General features: G+C 36.7%; 1 pseudogene; it reads right to left on the minus strand.

The window, feature by feature from the left end:
* The window catches only part of LOC131905615 (large ribosomal subunit protein uL18-like), a 90,620-nt pseudogene that overhangs the window by 23,276 nt on the left and 44,517 nt on the right, over positions 1–22,827 (minus strand).

Here is a 22,827-nt window from a genome sequence, read left to right on the forward strand (position 1 = left end):
TTCATGCCAACCATTTCAACTGTATAAATAAAGACAGCCCAGGCTATCCAAGGGCCACTTGCTTGACGACAACAGGTAGTCACAGTTTCTTCATAGTTCTGACTCCACACATCGATCCCAGGTCCTCAAACTCATCTTCAGCAAGGCCACCAGCAACTAATGCTTTTGTTATTCTGAGTGTTAAATTCTTTTAAAGAATCCTTTTATAAGCCATTAGAGTTTTCTCTATTGATCCATATCCCATTTTAAATTAGGTTTTTATTTTCTTGATATGAATTTTCTTCAGTTTTTCACACATCTTGTATATTAGGCCTCTATTGAATGTGTATTTGGTGAAAACTTTTCCCATTCAGCAGGCTGCCACTTTGTCCAAATGACAGTGTCCTTTGTGGTGCAGAAGCTTCTCAATTTCATGAGGTCCCATTTATTCATTGTTGATCTTGGTGCTCATGAAACAGTGGTTGTGGGAATGGATACAGGGAGAGACAGCTAAAATTGGGGGGCACATGAGGGTTAGCACAGAAACCTAACAGTAGAAATATACTAAAGTATATACATATGTGAAGATGATCTAAATGAAATTACCAAATTATAGGGGAGAGAAAGTCCCAACTGGACATCTGTTGTCATCAAACAAAGCTTCCCATATTGGAATTGGGCTACAACCAACTGAGCTATTGGTCAAAGGAGCACCATGAGAATTCCTAAACAACCATTGTGGTTGCCAAGACAATAGGTTGCTCTCTACAAAGAGACAACAAGGACCCATGGTTGAAGACAACATCTACACAACTTATTAAAAATGAAGATGTTCCTGAGAACTTCCCTAGCACCCTGTTTCTCCCTATTCCCATGTCTCCATCTATCATGGTATCTCTTTCCTTGCTCTCCCACTCTGTCCCTGTTCTAGCTTGACCATCCTGTTCCCTTATGTTCTCATCCCCACCCCCTACTCTCCATTGCCCTCCCACACCCAGTTTGCTCATGGAGATCTCATCTATTTCACCATCACAGAGCAATATGTATGTTCCTCTTAGGATCCTCCTTGCTAGCTAGCTTCTCTGGAGCTGTGGGTTGTATTCTGGTTATCCTTTGCTTTACATCTACTATCCACTTATGAGTGAGAACATACCATGCTTGTCTTTCTGAGTCTGGGTTACCTTACTTAGGATGATATTTTCTAGTTCCATCCATTTGCCTGCAAATTTCATGATGTCATTGTTTTTTACTGCTGAGTAGTACTCCATTGTGTATATGTGTCATTTTCTTTATCCATTCTTTGGGTGAGGGGCATCTAGGTTGTTTCCAGGTTCTGGCTATTAGAAATAACGCTGCTATGAACATAGTTGAGCATGTGTCCTTGCCTTAGACTACTAGCAATAGTGGAGAGGGTGCCTGAACTGACCTACTCTGGTAATCAGATCGGTGAATACCCTAACTGCCCTCATAGAGCCTTCATCCAGTAACTGATGGAAGCAGATGCAGAGATCCATAGCCAGGAGCCAGGCCGAGCTCCAGTGGTCCAGTCAATGAGAGAGAGGAGGAATGCTATGAGTGAGAGACATAAAGATCATAATAGGGAAACATACAAAGACGACCAGGCCAAACTAGTGGGAACTCATGAACTGTGTGGACCAATAGCTGTGGAGCCCCCATGGGACTGGACTAGGCCTTCTGCATAGGAGAGACAGTTGTTTAGCTTGAACTCTTTAGGGGGGCCCCCTGGCGGTGGGATTGGGATCTGTCCCCTGGTGCATGAGCTAGCTTTTTGGAGCCCAGTGCATACAGTAGGACATCTTGCACAGTCTTAGTGCAGGGGGAGGGACTTGGACCAGCCTCAACTGAATGTACTAGGTTATGCTGACTCCCCATGGGAGGCTTTGCCTTGGAAGAGGTGGGAATGGAGGGTGGGTTGGGGGGCAAGGTTGAGGGGCAGAAGGAGGAAGGAGAGGGGGATCTGTGGTTGGTATGAAAAATGAATAGAAAATTTCTTAATAATAAAAAAAGAAAAGAAAAGAAATGAAGATATTGACTCGGTGCTTACATAGAGCTTTCACCTCTATGTTTGCTGTTTTTCAGCATCTTTGGTACAGGAAGGAACTCTGCATGCTACCAAAGGAGAAACATAAACACCAAGCTAGCTGCAAACCCTTTATCTACAATGCTGTATTGCCTGCAAGATATGCTAGTGCAAATAAAAAAGAAAAAATATTTCAGTACTTCCAATGATTTCCCCCACATATTTCACTGTGTAACAAACATGCATATACTTATAAAGATTATAATAAGTAACTCAATTCTTCCTTTCTTCCTCTTTATTTCTTTCTTTACCTCTATTTCTTCATATTTCTCTTCTCCCATATCCATAACACTGATAATCACCTCAAACTTTTCTTCTTTTTCTCTTGAAAGTATAATGTAAATTCTTAGAGATGAAAAGTGTTTTAGAAAAACGTATGTTTGTTTCAGTGTGTGTGTGTGTGTGTGTGTGTGTGTGTGTGTGTGTGTGTATGTGTGAGTGTGTGTTTGAAAATGAACTTTCACCAATTTGTTCTCTCTCTCCTTTTTTTCTTTCTTTCTTTCTTTTTTTTTTTTTTTTTTTGGATAAAGGGTTTCTCTGTGTAACAGCTCTGGTTGTTCTGGAACTCACTTTGTAAATCAGACTGACCTCGAACTCATAGAGATACAATTGCCTCTGCCTCCCAAGTGCTAGGATTATGGACATGCACCACCACCACACCTATTTGTTCTCATATCTCACTAACTAGAGCTGTTTTATTTTGATATTAACCATGTTTTCCGATAAAAAAAACTTGCTTACCTTTTGTAAAACAAAAAGGATTTGGAATAGTCTTTACCTCATTCATACTAAAAGAACAGATTTACTCACAGGGTAGAGTGTAAATTATCACAGGAGAGGATCTTACTTGATCACAATAAAACTAAAGCAGTGTGTTCTAGGATAAAAAAGGGAAGTAACAGGCAGCAGAAGTAGAAATGCCATCTTCAACTTCTACCCCCTGCGGCAGAGGCCAAACGTTTTGAGCTGATTAGAGGTAAATGATTGATTCTCATTTACTTGGAAGATTTGTATTATGCTCAAAAGGAAATTTAGAGGATTACTGATCTTATTACAATCAAAATGCAAGGAATGAAATCCCACTGGGGAAACAAATGTTTTTAATAATCTATTAGGTATCCGAAGCAGTAACATTGCAGTCAAATGTCATGGATAACCTAACTATTTCAATCTATTTTTTTCACATGATCAGGCTAGCATTCTCAATCAGACAACCCAGGGATCCCAAGAGTCTTTTGCTGTTAGAACCAAATTCATTTCTGAAAAGTACCTTGCTGTATAGCCTTAACACTCAAAAACTACTTTAGACAGTTTGACAGTATTAAAATGTGTTTTATGGTTTCTTCTCATTGCTAGATGCTCTGTAAGAGTAGAAACCTGGGACTGCACTAGATGATTTTGCATTAATTTCTAAGTCCCTAAAATGTCCCTTGCATTTTTAAGATTGTTACATTAAGATAGACAAGTTTATGTTTTCATACTACTTTAAAGTTAACTGAAATATTCTCATAAGAGTAATACAATGAATAGTTATATAATTTCAGTAGAGGACACCAATATGTAAGTCTCTATTAGAAGACTTAGGAAACACAAAATAAAAGAATAGAATAAAAGACTTAATAATTCCTTGAAAACCTCGCTTATCAAGAGTAAACTGATGTTTAAGATATCTACTGTAGTGAATTAAGAACATCAGAGAAAAGTTAATAGTCTTGTACAATGACTTTTACTGTTCTTATAAAATAAAGAACTCTACACATGCTTTTTGGATATGGCAGTTCAAAGTCACCAAGCTCAGTCTAGTATTGCACAACGGTTAAACTTTTCCATGAAAAAAAAAAAACTGATGTAGGAAAGACAAGGGATCCTGGCCAAACAATTAGATTAGGCTGACAGAGGCCAATAGCTGACTATGGCATTTTAGAAATGCTGTGCTGGATACTAAACCTACAAGCTGATCCAGAGCATAAAGTATGAAACCTTTACAAAGGTGATTTTATGAGTAAAAATATAAGTTCAGGAACAAAAATGTGTATCATTTTGCTAAAGTCCATACTCTTCCATAATTTTGACATATGAATATAATAGCAAAATAGTTTGTCACATAAATATATAGTGGATTTTTTTATAGTCAGTGAATTAAGCAAATGATTACAAATTCCCTTGTCCCCTTTCACTCTAGAAAAGTGATACGGAGATACTCTCACAACCACTGTTCTGTTTTGAAATAGAGCAGGGTGCAATTTTACCCAACTTCTCTGCTATGTGATCAAATAAACTGCACACAAAGATGGAGGAACTAAAATAACGTACTTTAGCTCCTACCACCAAGACGTTTACATTACGTCCATGGTTCACAGCTTCTGACAATCAAATGACAGATGCTGAAAAATAGCGTCTCAAGATACATCAGCTGAATTGTCAGAGATGTTTCCAATTCTTGATAAGAGAGGACTGGTAATTGTGGGAACATAATTCCATAGAGGAGGAGCCAGTCATTTTCAACCACTGCTGTAGATTTCTTTCCTCAGATGGTCCCTTCTCAGTTTCAGTAAGTAGATGGACAGATGGGACTCTTAAAGCCACTGAACGTTTACTTTGTCCTTGTCAGTGTGGCTTGCTTTTTGTTTCTTTGTCTTTATATGGCATTGTAAGTTATAAAGAAGTAACAACTGAATGATTAATAAATCAATTGGTAGAATCATCTATCTAGAGAAAAGAACAAGAAAATGACTATGCTGAAGACATCACAATAAAGTAACCTTCCTTTAGATTTTCAAAACCCCAATAGTTGGTGATCATCAGAAAATATCAGAACATATAGAGAATGCACCACTGCAGGATAGGTAGTTATGATGGTACCCATTCTTCTATGTCTGGCCAAAAAAGAATGTTTCAACAAATTCTATATGAAAATTCTTCTCCTCTGGTATTTAGCTAAGGAATTTCTTTAGGATCGTGCTTTTAGAACACCTTGTGTTTGTGGATGAAGTGGATCATCACAACCAAGTAATTTTAACACTACCTCCTGGACTCCAGTCTACTTGGTTTCTGTAGAGGGAGTTTCATGCAGTTATAGTTTTCTGTCTAATAGAACAAAACTGTTGTACTCCAACACCATTAAGTTCAATTAATCAGATTCACCCATAGGCTGTTATGCAAAGGCAGCAGGCATCACATGAGAAAATTTGGAACTATTCATATATATATATAATACTACACTCTGTTGTGTAATTGACCTAGAGCTAAATTCAATTATGTTGGCATATCAGCTTAACTCAGGTATATGAATTTCTGTTCCTGGTAATTTGTGATCACACCTCATGGGAATGGGGCTGATTAATTTAACTCTATTAAAAAGATAAACAATTTTGTTAACTCATGCAGTTGTATGATAAAAGATATAAACAGTGTATTAACATGTTTACTCTCTTTAGTAGCATGTAATTTCCAAAATGATTAATATATGAAATATTTAGGTGCAAATTCTATTATTAATGTTGCATTAGCAAAATATACTGACATTGATCAATTTTAGCTAGGAAGACTACACTTTTTATTAGGGAATGAACAATTTAAATGATCTGTAAACTGATGTATTGAGATCATTGTATTATTTCTATCAGAGCATTTAAACTCCTTCTAAAAAATATAGACTTCCTGATTTCCAAATGTACAATTATGGTAGGAGTGTTAATTAACTTTTACAAATAAATTTCTCATAAAATCTAAAATATTTACATATTTAAGTAATTTATGGATTCATACAAGTAATCTAGTTCCTTGAAATTAACCTTGCCTAAAATAAGATATCTTCATGTGCCTGATACATAAAAAAAATCTAGGTGATACTGAATATCAGTTTAGGGACACAGAAATGGATTCACCCCTTCACTAATGCAGTCATCAATATCATAAGAAGAAAGATGTCTCAGAAAAGCTATGATTGCATTCATCATTTGATGATAAAATCTTTTTCATTATCATTTTCTTAAAGCAAAAAAATAGATGTACAAAGCTATGAATTTCTATACCTGATTATTTGAGCCCATTTTCTCTGGCAGTAACTGATCTTATTCCATGTGATGTGAAACTCTTACAGAGTAAGATGTATGTTGCATATAATTATTATTAAGACTTTTGAAATTAGAGACCTGGAGAGATGGTTCAAAGGGTAAAAAAAAAAAACTTGCTATTCTTTCAGAAGAACCAAGTTTGGTTCCCAAGACCCACATTGGGTGACACAAAATAGCTGTTAATCAAGTTTTCGGGAATCTGATGCTCTCTTCTATTTCTTGTAAGTTCATACATACCTGCCACATACACTCACTAAGACACAAAAGCAAAGAAATAATATACAATTTAAAAGTTTGGAATTAAATAAAATTTTGACAAACAATGATGCAACATTAAAGATAATACTGCAGTTCCTGTTACTGGGGAGAACATACTGATGTAGGACCGCCAACAAATCGTACAGGACAATGCACCTTGAAATACATTCTTCTTCATTTTTATTTCTAATTAAAATTTCATTAGTACCCTCTTTCCTTTCCACTTTCTAACCTATCACATGCTCGTCCCCTTGTCTACTAATTCATGGCTTTGTTTTTATTTCATTTTTATTTTTTCATTTTTCACACACACGGAAATCACCTTCTGAATCTACTTAGTGTTACTTGTAGGTATACAATCTCAGGTTTGATCCCTTGGTATTGGATAACCAAGTAGAAGGTTCATCATGGGAGAGGACTATTTATCTTGCTCTCAACCTTCCATGATTGCCTACAGCTCTTTGTCTAGGGGTGGGTTACTTTGAAATTTCCCCACTCCATGTTAGCATGTCTGTTGCTGTTGCCATTGTTCAGACCTTATGTAGACAGCCATATTACTGTGATATCACGGCTGAAGCTTCTCTGTCATTTCTAGGAAACACAATCTCCCAGCAGTCTTTCTGGTCCCCTGCCTCTTAAAATCTTTCTGTTCCCTCTTCAAAGATGTCCTGTAAGCCATAGGCAGAGGAATTCTACCACAGATGTGGCACTGTGTCTTGCATTTCACAATTGTTTTTCTCTGCATTTAACAAGTTATGGTTTTCTGTAGCAGTCTCCATCGATTGCTGCTTCAGAAACAACAATAAACAAGTTTTCTCTTGACATGGATATGAAACACTTACTTCAAAAAGTATAAGCAAGCATAACATTTTCTGGGAGTAATTATCAGGACAGATGAAGAACTAAAAACATAAGGGAAAATAAAGGAAAAATTATTTTAAGACTGAGGGAATAAAAATTAAAAAAAAAATCTTCCTTAATATAAAGAGCCTGTAGGAAGGAAACATTGTAAATAAAGAAAATTCAACTCCAGTTTGAAAAAAAGATACATATCTAATATATGCACATTCCATAATGCACATGTTTTCACCAGCTGGGAATCTTATGCTAATATAATACTGACTCTGTGAGTTTGGATGAATTATTTCCAAGTTATCTCCTAATAACATTGCAAGTTGCCATTTTGTAAGTTCCTAAGCTTATTGTAGAAACTTATTGTCAAGACATAAAATTTATTATTCTTCCATTTACTAGGGAGTACCTTTCTGAGTTTGACCTACACCTTTTAAAATTTTATCATTTGTCAAATGATATAAATCACAAGTAATTTTGCTTTCAGTTTGAATCTCAGATACAATGAATAATAAAAATATGGCTTTGCACTAATTATGAAACCAACTTCAAACTAAAATACAAGTGGCAACCCATATTGCATCTATGAATTCATCTCACTCTTTTACTAATTCAGCACTCAGAATTGTACATGAATTCACATACAGAGAAGCAATGTCATATGAGCATACATACTCAAACCCATTCACAAATGTACACACACATAAAATAAAAGGTCAGGTAGGAATTTGAAGTAAAAATTAAATTGATAAGAATTCATATAAAATTAAATTCATTATACTTACAAAATATTTAATTTATGGATCATGATTAACTTAGTAGTTGAAATTATATTATGAATTGTAACATTTTAGGTATTCCTCTGATAAAGTAGCTTATCTTAGAATTTCTATAGGTAATATAAAAAGGTATAGACTTGTATGTTGTTTATTGAACCTAGTGCAACATGAGATTCCTAATAATTTTAATGGGTTTTTCTCTCAGACATCTAAAACCTCATTGTCAGGCCACATTTTAACATGATGTGTTACACTTATTTTTTATTAAGAAACTTTTTATTCATTTTACATACCAACTGCAGATCCCCATCTCATCCCTCCTTCTGTTCCCCCTAACCTCTCCCCAAGCCCATCCCCAACTCCCTCCTCCAAAAAGGTAAGGTCTCCCATAGGGAGTCAGCAATGCCTGGTACATTCAGTTCAGGCAGGTCCAAGCCCCTCCCCCTTCATCAAGGTTGTGGAAAGTGTCCCACCATAGGTAATGGGCTCCAAAAAGACAACTCATGAACCAGGGATAGGTCCTATTTCCACTACCAGGGGCCCCTCAAACAGATCAAGACATACAACTGTCGGTATTGGGGATTATAGGGGTCCAGCCCCTCAATAGTCCCCTCTCAGGGTCCGGGAAGAATCTACAACCAGCTGATAATTAATCTTTGATGAAAAGAAACTTCTTAGTTCATACACTTTATTATTCTGTGTTGGTTCTCTCTATACAAGTTTATAATCTGCTCTCACTTTTAGCTCCTTTCTTTCCCAATTTCTCTTTACATTTATCTGCTATCCCCTCTAGGTTCTATCTTAATTCCTTCATCTAGTTCTAGATTCTCATCCATATTGTTCTTTCCCATATCAGCTCCTCTCCCATCTCCTTCTCTCTGGTCTTGTTCTTCCTCATCTTGTTCTTCCCCATGTGGCTCTTCCTCATCTTCCATCTTGTTCCTCTAGTACTCTCTTCTAGCCCTTCAACCTAGTTCTTCCCCATCTCAGTTTGTTCCTCTCAAGTTCTTACCCATCTAGTTCTTCCATTCTCTTTTCACTTCTCTGTCCCATGCCCTGGAAGTCTCCATATAAAAAGGGAGGGTCCAAGCTAAATTGTGTTAAGCTATTACTTAACGTCCACCAGACCTAGGCAGTGTCTCCTTGTGGAATTTACCTTAAGTCAGGTGACTAGCATGTGAACTGTTATCACTGTTAGTCCTTGAAAATGGCTAAGAGAGATATCTGATTCTAGAGGAAGCCTTTCCTGAGGCTGTTCTCCAAAGTGCTGGAATGTGTATGTCTAGAGAGTGATCAGTCCACACTGTTAGACCTTCTTAGGGAAAAGTTAATTGAGAAAACTATGAAGGCACACATGATTTTCATAACAGAAGACAGCTGATATAGAACAAGCCAAAATAACACCAAAAGCTCCTTGGAATTTGGTTTCCTCTGGAGGAAACCCTTGATCCCTCCAGGTAGTGACTTTTCCATAACCAGTTGAGTTCTTATGATATATTCCTGCGGCCCACAGCATGTCTTGATTATTCAGAAGGCCTAATTCAGTCCCATACAGGCTCCACAACTTTTGGTGTAAAGTTTGTGAGTTCCCTTTAGCTTGGTTTGGTTACCTCTGTAGGTTTCCCCATCATAGTCTTGATGCCCCTTGCTCATAGAATCCCTCTTGTCTCTCTTTGGCTGGACTTCTGGAGCTCTGCCTGGTGTTTGTCTGTTGATCTCTACATCTGTTTCCATTAGCTACTGGATGAAGATTCTATGATGACAATTAGGATATTCACCAATCTGATTACCAGGGTAGACCAGATCAGGCACCCTCTACACTATTGCTAGTAGTCTAACCTGAGATCATCTTTGCGGATTCCTGGGAACTTCACTAGCACAAGGATCCTCCTTATCCCATGATATCTCCCTCCATCAAGATATGTCTTTCATTGCTCTGCCACTCTGTCCCTGTTCCAGATCAACCAGCCTGTTCCCTTACATTCTCAGCCCCCACTCCATACCCTCTATTGCCTCCCCTATCCCTGTTTACTCAGGAGATTTAATCTATTTTCCCTTCCCCTGTTGATCCATGCATCACTCTTAGGGCCTCCTTGTTAGCTAGCTTCTCTGGAGTTATGGGTTGTAGTCTGGTTATCCTTACTTTACATCTAGTATCCACTTATGAGTGAGTACATGCCATGTTTGTCTTTCTGAATCTGAGTTACATCACTCAGGACGATATTTTCTAGTTCCATCCTTTTGCCTGTAAATTTCATGACATCAGTGCATATGTGTACCACCTTTTTCTTATCCATTCTTCAGTTCAGGGGCATCTAGGATGTTTCCATGTTCTGGCTATTACAAATAATGCTGCTATGAACGTTGTTGAGCAAGTATCCTCACGGTATGATTGAGCATTCCTTGGATATATACCCAAGAGTGATATCATTGGATCTTGAGGGAGGTTGATTCTCAATTTTCTGAGAAACCACCATACTGATTTCCAAAGTGGCTGTACAAGTTTGCACACCCACCAACACTGAAGTGTTCCCCTTGATCCACATCCTCCCCAACATAAGCTGTCATCTGTGTTTTTGATCTTAGCCATTCTGACAGGTGCAAGATGGTATCTCAGAGCCATTTTGATTTGTATTTCCCTGATGACTATGGATATTGAACAATTCCTTAAATGTCTTTTGGCCATTTGTGATTCTTCTGTTAAGAATTCTATTTATCTCTGTAGCCCATTTTTTAATTGAATTGTTTGGTATTTTGATGTCTAGTTTCTTGAATTCTTTATATATTTTGGAGATCAACCCTCTGTCAGATGTGGGGTTGGTGAAGATCTTTTCCCATTCTGTAGGCTGTCATTTTGTCTTATTTACCATGTCCTTTGCCTTACAGAAGCTTCTCAGTTTCAGGAGGTCCCATTTATTAATTGTTGACCTCAGTGTCTGTGCTACTGGTGTTATATTTAGGAATTGATCTCCTGTGCCAAAGCATTTAAGGCTACTTCCTACTTTCTCTTCTATTAGGTTCAGTGTAACTAGATTTATGTTGAGGTCTTTGATCCACTTGGACTTGAGTTTTATGTATGGCAATAGATATGGATCTATTTGCATTCTTCTACATGTTGACATCCAGTTATACCAGCACCATTTGTTGAAGAGACTTTCTTTTCCATTGTACAGGCTTGGCTTCTTTGTCAAAAATCAAGTATTCATAGGTGTGTAGATTAATGTCAGGGTCTTCAATTCAATTCCATTGGGCCACATGTAAGTTTTTATGTCAATATCAAGGTGTTTTTTATTACTGTAGCTCTACAGTAGATTTTGAGGTCAGAGATGGTGATACCGCCAGAGGTATACTTGGCCTAGCTCTAAATAAGAAAGTCAAGGACCTGTATGACAAGAACTTTAAATCTTTGAAGAAAAAAATTGAAGAAGATATCAGAAAATGGAAAGATTTCCCATGCTCATGGATAGGTAGAATAAACATAAGAAAAAATGCAATCTTACGAAAAACAATCTACAGATTTAATGTGATCCCCATCAAAATCATACCAAATTCTTCACAGACCTTGAAAAAACAATACTCAACTTCTTATGGAAAAACAAAAAACCAAGGATAGCTAAAACAGTCCTGTACAATAAAGTAAGCTCTGGAGATGTGTTACACTCTCATTAGAGATACTACAGAGAGTATTTTTAGGACTGGCTTAATAATAACTTATAATTTTGATTATTCAGATTTTTATTAAGTAGCATATGGAGCAAAAGTCAGGGAGAGGTAGTCCCAAAAATACAAAGCCAATCCTATCTCAAAACTTACACAGATTTCCTAAAAATTTTAGCATCCAGTAGATATTCAGATTGGCCAAAGGCATAATTAAGAATATTCATGACTGATATTGCTCAGGTTTAAATAATAATTGCAACAGCATCTGCATGGTTAGACATTTTCTTTGACATATTCAACCATTTTTAGGCTTCTACATAAAAGAAAGTATAGCTGTGACTGTCTAGAACATGCCATAATTCCAGTCATGTCAAACTGGTCTACAGAGGTTTCTTGCATATCTGAAAACAATCTTCTATAGTAATTGCTGAGTATATCCCTTTCCTGCCTTTGGGTGAGGATACAGGAATACTAAGCAGATTTAAAATAAACACTATATGAGGATCTCTGGAAGATTTATGAAGCAGTGCAGCCACCTACATCACAGTATTGGAAAACATTTATGCTACATCACTGCTTACCTGTAGGCATCTTGAGATAAAAGCCTTGTATTTTTAACTATTGCCCATTGTAGCATGTATCTTCACAATTGCAAGTGTAAGTCAGCATGACTAATTTTGATGTAATACTGTAAATACTTTAATAAATCTGTCTGGTGTCATCTATGATTAGATAATGTCAATTAGGAAGTTGATGCTTTTTATTTATTATTGACAACTATTGGGCAGGACATAGTTTGATAACTCATGTGATTCATTTACTTAGGTATAAACTTGATTAGATCCACAATGTGTGAGCTAGGATACAATGTCCAGAGAGGTATGAAAACTATAAGGTATATCTTGTCATTCTGAGATAGCTGAGTCAATACAGAGACCTGTAGTTTCTAGAAGTCCCCTAAGGCATATGGATGGACTGTGGTCAAAGTACCAACTGGCATTAAACTATGATTTCAGTGTTCAAAGTTCTCATCCTCAAGGTTTCATTATTTCCTTCTGATTTCTTCAATTTTCCTTCTATTTCTGCCATTTCTAATGATTTTGCACACTCATTGGACCTTATGTTTGAAAAAGATTGGCATATTGAAACATTGGAAATGTTATCTGAGAACGTGAGGCAGTGCTGGTTTCTCTATATAAAATATATGTTAAAACACTATCTCGTTAGCTTCTTGTAATGAACGGATGTAGGAATACTGATCAGAACAAGAATGTATTTCTCAGCAATAAGCTTTTATAAGCTTTTATTGTTTATTGCTTATTTCATTATGTATGAAGACATGTTCTAACTCTGCTAAGTAGTTTTCTTCCTTTCACTAAACTTCACATTCTTAAAAGGTCTAATGAATTGGAACAACTGCGCTCTGCTGAGATTTGTGACCGTCATCCTTCTGGTTGAAATTGCTCATAGATCTTGTAAGAGCAGCAGAGATTCATCCATTTCAGCCGTCAGTCAGAGTGGTCATTAAGCACTTTCTGCAGCAGAGATTGCTACACCAGATGGTACTTCATGAACAATAGATAATACACTCCAAACTGCCAAACATTTGTTCTGTGCCATTTTAACTCAGAGCCTGCCAAAGAATAAAAGATAGTAGTACCTGTGAAATTAAAATGCCTGGTGGTTACCATCTAGCCTCTCTAGCCATAAGCTCTTTTATTTGCATCCAAGAATTTGTTCTTGGAATGTGTAGGGTGTTCTTGTTTTTGTTTTTGTTATTTTGGATTGTTTGGAATTACTATTTATTCATTCATTTGGAGACAAGGTCATACTCTATAGTCTTAGCTGGTCCAAAACTCAATGATCTTCCTGCCTCTATCCCTTGAGTGCTAGGATTAGAGGAATGTATCACCACATCTAGCTTGGATTGTGTAGTGTTTAATGAATTACATCTGTCTCTAAACCCATTACTTAGTTAAATGAAGAGAATATCTCCATATTACTGTAGTATAGGATGTATCATAAAGTGATTTCTTGTAATGTAAAAAAGCAAAACAAATTCATCTTGATTTGTATTACAATAGCAAATTTTCTGTGGTACTTATCTCCATAATGTGACATATTTTATTTATTTTCATTTTTGTTGTTGTTTTATAGTGATATTTTGTTTGTGCTCTAACACATAAAGCTTGCCTGGAGATCAGAGTGCAGAGGTAGCCATTAGTTAACCATAGAAGCCAGGTAGTGATGGCACACACCTTTAATACCACCACATGTGATCTTATGCCTTTGATACCAGTGCTTGTGAGACACACACCTTTAATCCAAACACTACGGAGGTGGAGACAGGAAGTGATATGGCTGAGCAGAGAGAGAAATATAAAGTGGGAGGAGGTGGAGAGGCAGGAGCCCCCTTTTTCAGTCTGAAGAGTTGGCGAGGTAAGAAGTAGCTGTGGCTTGCTCCTTTGTCTCCCTGATCTTTCAGCATTAACCCCTATATCTGACTCTGGGTTTTTATTAAGACCAATCAGGATTCATGCTACATCTGGTATCCAACTTTTAGGGCATGAATTCATGAAAAAGCTGCTTGCCTGTGGCTTTGCAGCCACCTGCACAGGCCGGAGCTGTAAGCGTCTAGAATCTCCATCTTGCTGGCTAAGGGTTCCCTTTCTTTTCCTCAAGCCTCTGCATGAGTTGGGATTTTTCTGTTGCAGCCTATCTGCTATGAACTCCATAGGCTTTTGGGCTCCAAAACTGCAGGAGTTAGCAGCTTTTGTGCATCCACCCATGCAGACAGTTGCCTCTTTGCTTCTTCTCTCCCTGTAGGTTGTGGGCTTTTCCTGGACTCCCTCCTCAGCCTACTGCCAAACTAGGTAGCTGCCTTGAAAACCCTCTCAGGTTTCCACTGTTCTATGCAGAAGCAGTCAGCCTCACATCTTCATTGTCATCATTGGCAGATATGGTGAGATAGTTAGGAATTAGTTAAAAGATAGAGTTTTTTCCCCACATTAAAAAATGGGAAACACCATTAAAAAGGAGGGAGTTAGGTCTCTGTATGATAATATGCTTGACAGTTTGAAAATGGAGCAATTAAATGAGAGGATAATTAATTTAGATGGGATTTTTGTAATGTCAATTATAAATATTATCTGTTTGATCATTTTTGTTTTATCATTAAAAAAGTTGGATAATATGAGTGTCAGGATAAAAGTTTTAGGAAAACTTATTAAAGCAGATCATAGAGATATTCAGAGCCAGACAGAGGAATTTAATGGAGAACCAAGCTCAGCACTGAATTATAAGGTTAGAGAGGAACAGCCTAAGGTTTTCAAACAGACAACTTTAATTTATCCATTACCCTTATAGGAATTGCCAAATGATAGATATCCCCAAGGCTCTACAAGGGCTGCGTGGACTCCTGTGTAAAGGTTAGAGTTAAGGAGATTCAAAGAAGCAATAGTTTCATATGCCATGCATTCACCTTTTGTGAAGCAAATGTTAAACTCATGGTCAACTTATAACAGAATTATCCTTCAAGACTGGAGAGACTTAGTTACAGCAATCTTGGAGCCTGGTCCTCAATTACAGTGGAGTATCTTGTAGAAAGATAAGGCTAAGACCACTGAACAAAAAAGTAAGGCTAGAGGTATGGGATCTCCCAAGACTAACTTCTTAGAGAGGGTGACTATGCTATTGTAGAAAGGCAATTTCTATATGATGAATAAATACACCTTGGCTTTGTGCCACTCAGCAGCTTTGAATGCTTGGGACAGAACTGAAGACATAGGAAAGAAATCTGAGTTATTTACTAAAGTTATACATAGCCCAAAAGAAATATTCACTGATTTTTTTACAAAGATTGACTTTAGCGGTAAATAGAATGATACCAAATTCAAAATCTAGACAAATAATAATTGAATATCTGTCTTTTTGAAAATACTAATGGACAATGCAAAAAGGTAATTAGGCCATTAAATGAAAGATCATCATCCTTACAGGAATGGATCCAAGATACATTCAATATTGTGTGTCATAACATTGATGATGCTTGGATAAGAGAGGTGATTTCCAGAAGTTTGAAGAAAAATTGAAATGTCAAATGTTTTAATTATGGTAAACAAGGTCACCTAAAAAGGGACTGTAAACAGGATGTTCCTAGAAATAATGTTTTGTCTAAGAATAATTCCAGCCCCTCCCTTCTGGATTATGCAGAAGGTGTGACAGAGGCAGGCACTGGACTAATGAATGTAGATCAGTAAGGGGCAGTCAAGGTAACCCTGTGCCATCAGAAATCACCTTGAAGGGCCTCTAGCAGGCTCCAATGTCAATTTGGGTTCAGTCATTTCCTGTCATCATGGAGGAAACTCCTTCTTAGAGCAATTAAAGACCTAATGCCTATTTCAAATATATATATTGCTCTGGATGACAGAACAGCTTGAGAAAATAAAACAAAAATTTCAGGAGAAACCATTAATCAAAACTGATAAAAATTAGATTTGAACAAAAGAGATATCTTAATTACAAGAGATGCTAGTTCATCAAACAATGTGACCATTCAATCAAAACTCACTTATATGACTAACAAATGCTTCTCATTTGATCAGATATAACTCACCAAAAGGGAACCTCCCCAAAGTTAGGGTTGGAGAGAGTTTTATTTTTGTCTTTTCAGGAGAAATAAGGCATCTAGCTAAGGAATTTTAAGACCACTAAACAAATGAGACATGTGAAAAAAAGGATGAATCATCCAGAAAAAAATGTCCCAAGAAAAACAGCAAATTGGCTTATTGGTATATCACATCTCCAACAAGATAAAATTTCATAAATTTTCCTAAATATTTGTTTCTGCTACTCTTTACAGACATATAATGCAAATGGTCTTTATGCAGTTCCAGTCCAATTAAAAATTAAAGCTGGCTTTTGAATTGAAGTGTGGCTTTCTCCTTCTCTAAACCGAAGTATGTTTGTTAAATTAAAATCCCAAATCTTTGTCCCATGTCAGAGGAGCCACCTGGTATAGAGCAGAAGAAAAACAAAAATTAGGGACTATTCTATTGCTATTAATCTCATAATCCTTAGGTTTTATTTTGACTCTTTAAAACTTTCTTAATGTATAAATATTATCTCAAATTTTATAAGATATATATGTATATATGTATATATATGTATATAATATACATATATATTTTAAAAATTTGTCATGATATTAATGATCATATAGAGTACTATAGAAAAAAGCATCATCTAGCTTCCTGTACATATTTTCAAGGTTGAATCTCTATCAGGTAATTAGGAATTAATTTTTTGTACTCTGAATTTACATAACAAATATTGTTCCTTTAACCTCTTTGAGATCTGCTGTATATGACATATAAAAGGTCTAAGTTTTCTGCATTGAACCATGACCACACATAACAGTGATCTTTGAAGTGACCAAAAGGATGATGGGACCCCACAACAACAATTCCACCAGGACTATGATAGCACCACTAAGCTGAAAAAAGCCACCTAAAGATCAACTTTGGACTACAACTTGCTCAGGACAATTTTGAGGTGGCTAGCTGAGATGATCCAGCCTCACAAACTACTCCTGCCAGGACTTGGGACAAGCCCTGCACTTTCAGATTAGTCAGAGACTAGATTACAAGTGATACAGCTACCTCTCCAAGGACTTGACAATTAATCCAAATTTTTCTTTTCAGGATCCCCTAAAGATGCCATTGCCCCCAGACAGCAGGAAATAATTTTAAGAACACAATGCCCACACTCCCAAGAGGAGGGGTGGGTTGTTTTTGGTCTTTCAATGGGTTATGGGTATTTGTCATTGTTTAGGAAGGTTGGTTAAAAGTTAGTATTGATAAAGGTTTTTTTAAAAAAAGTTGAATAAAGAACATATTCAAGGTTCTTGTTTTGAAAAAAAAAGGAAAAAAGGAGAATAGAGAAATGATAGGATAAAGGGTAGATTATTGAATCTACTCTGAAAAGAAAAAAGTGGGTTATAGATAGGATGAAAGAGTAGATTATTGAATCTACTTTTAAAAAGCAACTACATGTTTAAAATATTTTACATTATATGGATCTTTGTATAATGACACAAGTTGAGATTATTTTTGTTAGAACATACTATATATACATTTCTAACCTTGTTCAAGGTATTGTACCTATACATCTCATTCAACAATGCAATACAAATTACTAGTCCTTGAAAGTTATTATTACAAACTACTTAGGATAATAAAGAAATTCAGGTTAGTAGTCAATTATTACAATTAAATTTATAGTCATGTTAGGGATGTATTCAAGGTCAAATAGGTATATTTTAGATAGACTGGTCATCTTCAAACACTTCAGCAGTCTACAGAATATGGTATTTAAAATGTTTTAATAATATAGTTTTTTTTTTTAAATACAAAACAAAACAATGAGACATCTCTGCTTCTGGAAGCACTAATCTACTTCAGAGAAGATGATGGGCATTAAAGAAACTCCATATGGTGTTTACTTTCTTTGTGGTAAATGTTAGCCACTGGGCAAGAAAATGGCCTTGCCTCAACTGCCTACAGTATGTTGTCCAAACTGGATAAGCAGGATACAAAAGAAAAGATTGCCAAACTTTGCCAAGACAAGGTAGGACAACCCTTCAGAAAATCTTGGTTCAAAGATAAGTCTGTCAGATATTCTAGGTCTGTAGGCCAAAGATAGATGCCCCAATGGTGCAAAGGAACCTTGGTTGACTATCCAGGCAGCCAGATATTTCTGTCATTTCTCACATTTTTTGGAAGCTACTTGTTTGCACTTCCTACTTACTCAGGTAATATTATTTCTTTTTTTAAACTTTATTTTATGTGCATTGGTGTGAGGGTGTCAGATCCCCTGGAAATGGAATTACAGACAGTTGTGAGCTGCCATGTGGGTGCTGGGAATTGAACCCGGGTCCTCTGGAAGAGTGCTCTTAACCACTGGGCCATCTCTCCAGCCCCCAGGTAATATTATTTCCTTCTTGGGTCTCTGATGGCATTGAAGACTTTATAGTTATAATTTTCCTTGTTACCAGATTCAAAAAGGAAATTCATCAAAGAGGTGTAAAGTGTATCAGTTTGAGAGGCATTAAAAGATAATTTTGGGCCGGCGGTGGTGGCACACGCCTTTAATGCCAGCACTAGGGAGGCAGAGCCAGGCGGATCTCTGTGAGTTCGAGGCCAGCCTGGACTAACAAGTGAGTCCCAGGAAAGGCGCAAAGCTACACAGAGAAACCCTGTCTCGAAAAAAACCAAAAAAAAAAAAAAAAGAAAAAAGAAAAAAGAAAAAAAAAAGATAATTTTGGTAATGCAAGTTAGAATAGAAAGTGAATTAGGTACAGCATTTTGGAATCATCAAGATAGGATAGATATATAATATTTTCTCTGAATTTGTCAATTGTTAATGGACTAGACATTGTTGATGTATTTATTGCCCACATATAACACATACAGTTATTGTACTTACTGTATATATATATATATATATATATATATATATATATATTCTTATATTAGTTATAAACTTTTTTTAATTTTAGACAAAGAAAGGGAAATGTGGTGTTATTTTGTTTGTGCTCTAACAAATAAAGCTTGCCTGGAGATCAGAGTACAGAGCTATCCACTAGTTAACCATAGAAGCCAGGTAGTGGTGGCACACCTTTAATCTCAGCACTTGGGATACCATGCCTTTGATCCCAGTGCTTATGAGGTGGAGTCAGAAAATGATAGGGCTGGGCAGAGAGAGGAATATAAGGTGGAAGGAGACAGGAAACCCCCCACACACACCTTTTTGGGCTGATGATTTGGAGAGGTAAGAAGTGGCTGTGGCTTGCTCCTTTGTGTCTCTGACCTTTCAACATTTACCCCTATATCTGACTCTGGGTTTTTATTATTAAGACCAATTAGGACCCATGCTACATTGTTTATTTTTGCATTATAATTTAATGATAGTTTTTCTTCCTTTCCTTTCCTTTTTCCAAACCCTCCCATAAAACCCTAATCACTATCCTTCAAATTCATGGCCTCTTTTCACATTAACTGTTATTGCATGCATATAAGTATTTTTATACACATACATACATACATACATACATACATACACACACACACAGACACAAACAGACACACACACACACCATATATATATACTGCTGAGTCCATATAATGTTACTTGTTTGTATGTTTTCAGGACTGATCATTTGACCCTGGACAACCAGTTGGTATGCTCTTCCCTGAGGAGGACTACCTCTCCAACGTCAACCTTTAATCAGTTGACTGTAATTCTTGTGTAGGGTCAAGGCCTCAGGGGCTTTTCCCCATGTACTTTGGCATGCCCATTGATGTTAGCTCATGTATGGGTGTTCATGTTGGTGAGGCATCACAGATACAGCTTCTGATGTTACTAGGAGACACATGTCATCCCAAACTTCCTGATCCAGTGGCTGTTGCAACTTTTCTGCCCCCTATTTCACAATATTCCCCAAGTCTTAGGGGCAGGAATGTTTTTTAGATGTATCTATTGGGATTGAACTTCACAACTCAGCAATGTGTTTGGTTGTGAGATCGGTGGGAAGTGAATAGATTCATCATTTAGAGTATGTTACAGTAATAAAAACATTTTTAGTACACAGCAGGAGTGATGAGCTGTACAGAAAGTAGCACCATGTAAAAATGCAACATTAGGTGGAAGAGTCATCATTAAAGAAAAATACTTGTGTAATTAGGGTGAGTTGCTCAGTGTACAGCTTCCATATGTGGAATTTCCATCATGTTTGTGAAAGTGTGTGCCAGGAGTTAGCTCTGGGATTTAATATGAACTATTGCACATATACATTCCAATTATGCAATCTTTCTCATACACATAAAATTAGTGCTTACCAGAGTAGTCCAAACTGAATAGGTTAGTTCTCAGCCGAGACGCAGTTATAGACCACATAGTACCTGCTGTAATTCAGCAATGACAAGTTACAGCATCCTTACCATGCTGCAAAAGGACTGTCTAGTTAGTGATATCTGGACAAAATTGGTGACTATTTCTGTCAGACATAATCTATTTTACAAGTTTTTAAATGGCCTTCCCTCCACAGTATGACAAGAAATTGAGGTTATTCTCTGATAGTTCAAAAGAACAATCAGAATGAAAGCAATGTGAGATAATTGCTCAGTGATCATTAAGTACCTAGTAGATGTAAAAACATCTGCTCAGCCCAGCACAGATGATGTCTTGTCACCACTGCTCATCACCATGCTCCCAGAGAACTGTATCTGTATGAAGGTAATCAATTTTAATGTCTATATCAGTAAGAGTATTTACTCAACGTGTTCACTGATTAATGGAAAAGGTAACATTAATTCAAATTTTGAGATGATGAAAATATAAAACCTGTGAATTAAGTCTCTGGTTTACCATGTATAAACCAATATGCAGAAAAGAAAGTAAACAAAGGCATTGGGAAAAATTCATCTTTTTTAATGAAACAAAGAGAGAAGGTCGATAGGATACTGTTGGTATTTGCTGTGTATTTCCAAACTTACATTAAAATATTTATCAAAAGTGTTACAAGATAACATTACTGGTGATATAGAAAAACTGCAACTAATGAGATGCCCCACATATATACAAGAATGAGTATCTATTTATCTTTAGTAATGGATCAATAGCAGTGTCATGGGAATTAAAAGTGTATAGAGAAGTTAAATAATTATTTCCAAAGATAGAGAAGGCCTTTAGTCAAGTGGTTGGGTTTATGAGGGTTCCAGGCAGCACCTTGGCACAGGTACAGGGAGAACCAAAGAGAAGAATCACTTATAATACCTCAGAGAGTGTTTTCTGGGACATACCAGGGTTAGGCATTACAGAGGTCAGGTTTTGTAATGTGGTGGATGCCAGCAGGCCAGTAAGACAAAAGTTACTAAGCACTTCATAGTTGAAATGCATTGTATGGATGTTTTATGATACCAACTTAGAAGAAGATGCAGAGGCAGGCAGGTGTGGTGACTTGGGTCGCCGAGGAAGACAAACTACAGTGTGAATTAATATTCTTTGATGTACTAGCTATGTGTCATTTAGAAGGTTGTATAGGTTTCCTCATCTACATTTGTGAACCTATGAAATTTAATGACAAAAAGTCTTTTGAAGGGTTACGGTGAAAGAAGCAGGGTGTTTAGGATCTAAAAAACAGTGTCCTAGGAACTAAAACTACTCCACAAAATATTTTGAAGAATATCTCAACTCAGCAATATTAATAAGGATTTAAAAAAATATGAATTTTATAAAATATTTTGACATTTGTATTTAATATACTTATATGTTATAACTGATAAGTCCAAACATTGTGTAAAAAACTACTGTTTTAGTTAAAATATAATGTTGATGTCCTAGAATACATAATATAGTAATATATTCAAGGTATTTTAGACAAAAGTTAGTTATAAAGAAATCAAATATTGTGTTTATTTCCCTATACTTTGTTATGATACAATTAAGAAAAGTTCTATATATTTAAAATGGTAATTAATTTATCATTCAAATAAGAACACTCAGCGTTGTTTGTAATAGCCAGAACATGGAAACAACCTAGATGCCCTTCAACTGAAGAATGGATAAACAAAATGTGGTACATATACACAATGGAATACTACTCAGCAGAGAAAAACAATGACATCATGAGGTTTGCAGACAAATGGATGGATCTAGAAAAAATCATCCTGAGTGAGGTATCCCAGACTCAGAAAGACAAACATGGTATGTACTCACTCATAACAGGATACTAGATGTGGAACAAGGATGACTGGACTGCTACTCACATCACCAGGCAGGCTACCTGGAAAACAGGACCCCAAGAAAGACACAGGGATCGCCCAACGACAGAGAAATGGAATGAGATCTACATGAACAGCCTGGACAGGAGTGGGGGGTAGTGAAGGGCGAGGGTCGAGGGAAAGAGAGCTTGGGTGAGTGGGAGATCCCAGCTGGATCAAAAACAGAGAGGGAGAACAAGGAATAGGAGACCATGGTAAATGAAGACCACATGAGAATAGGAAGAAACAAAGTGCTAGAGAGGCCCACAGAAATCCACAAAGATACCCCCACAACAGACTGC

This window comes from Peromyscus eremicus, chromosome 3 (genome assembly GCF_949786415.1).
Source record: "Peromyscus eremicus chromosome 3, PerEre_H2_v1, whole genome shotgun sequence".
NCBI classification, from domain to species: Eukaryota; Metazoa; Chordata; class Mammalia; order Rodentia; family Cricetidae; genus Peromyscus; species Peromyscus eremicus.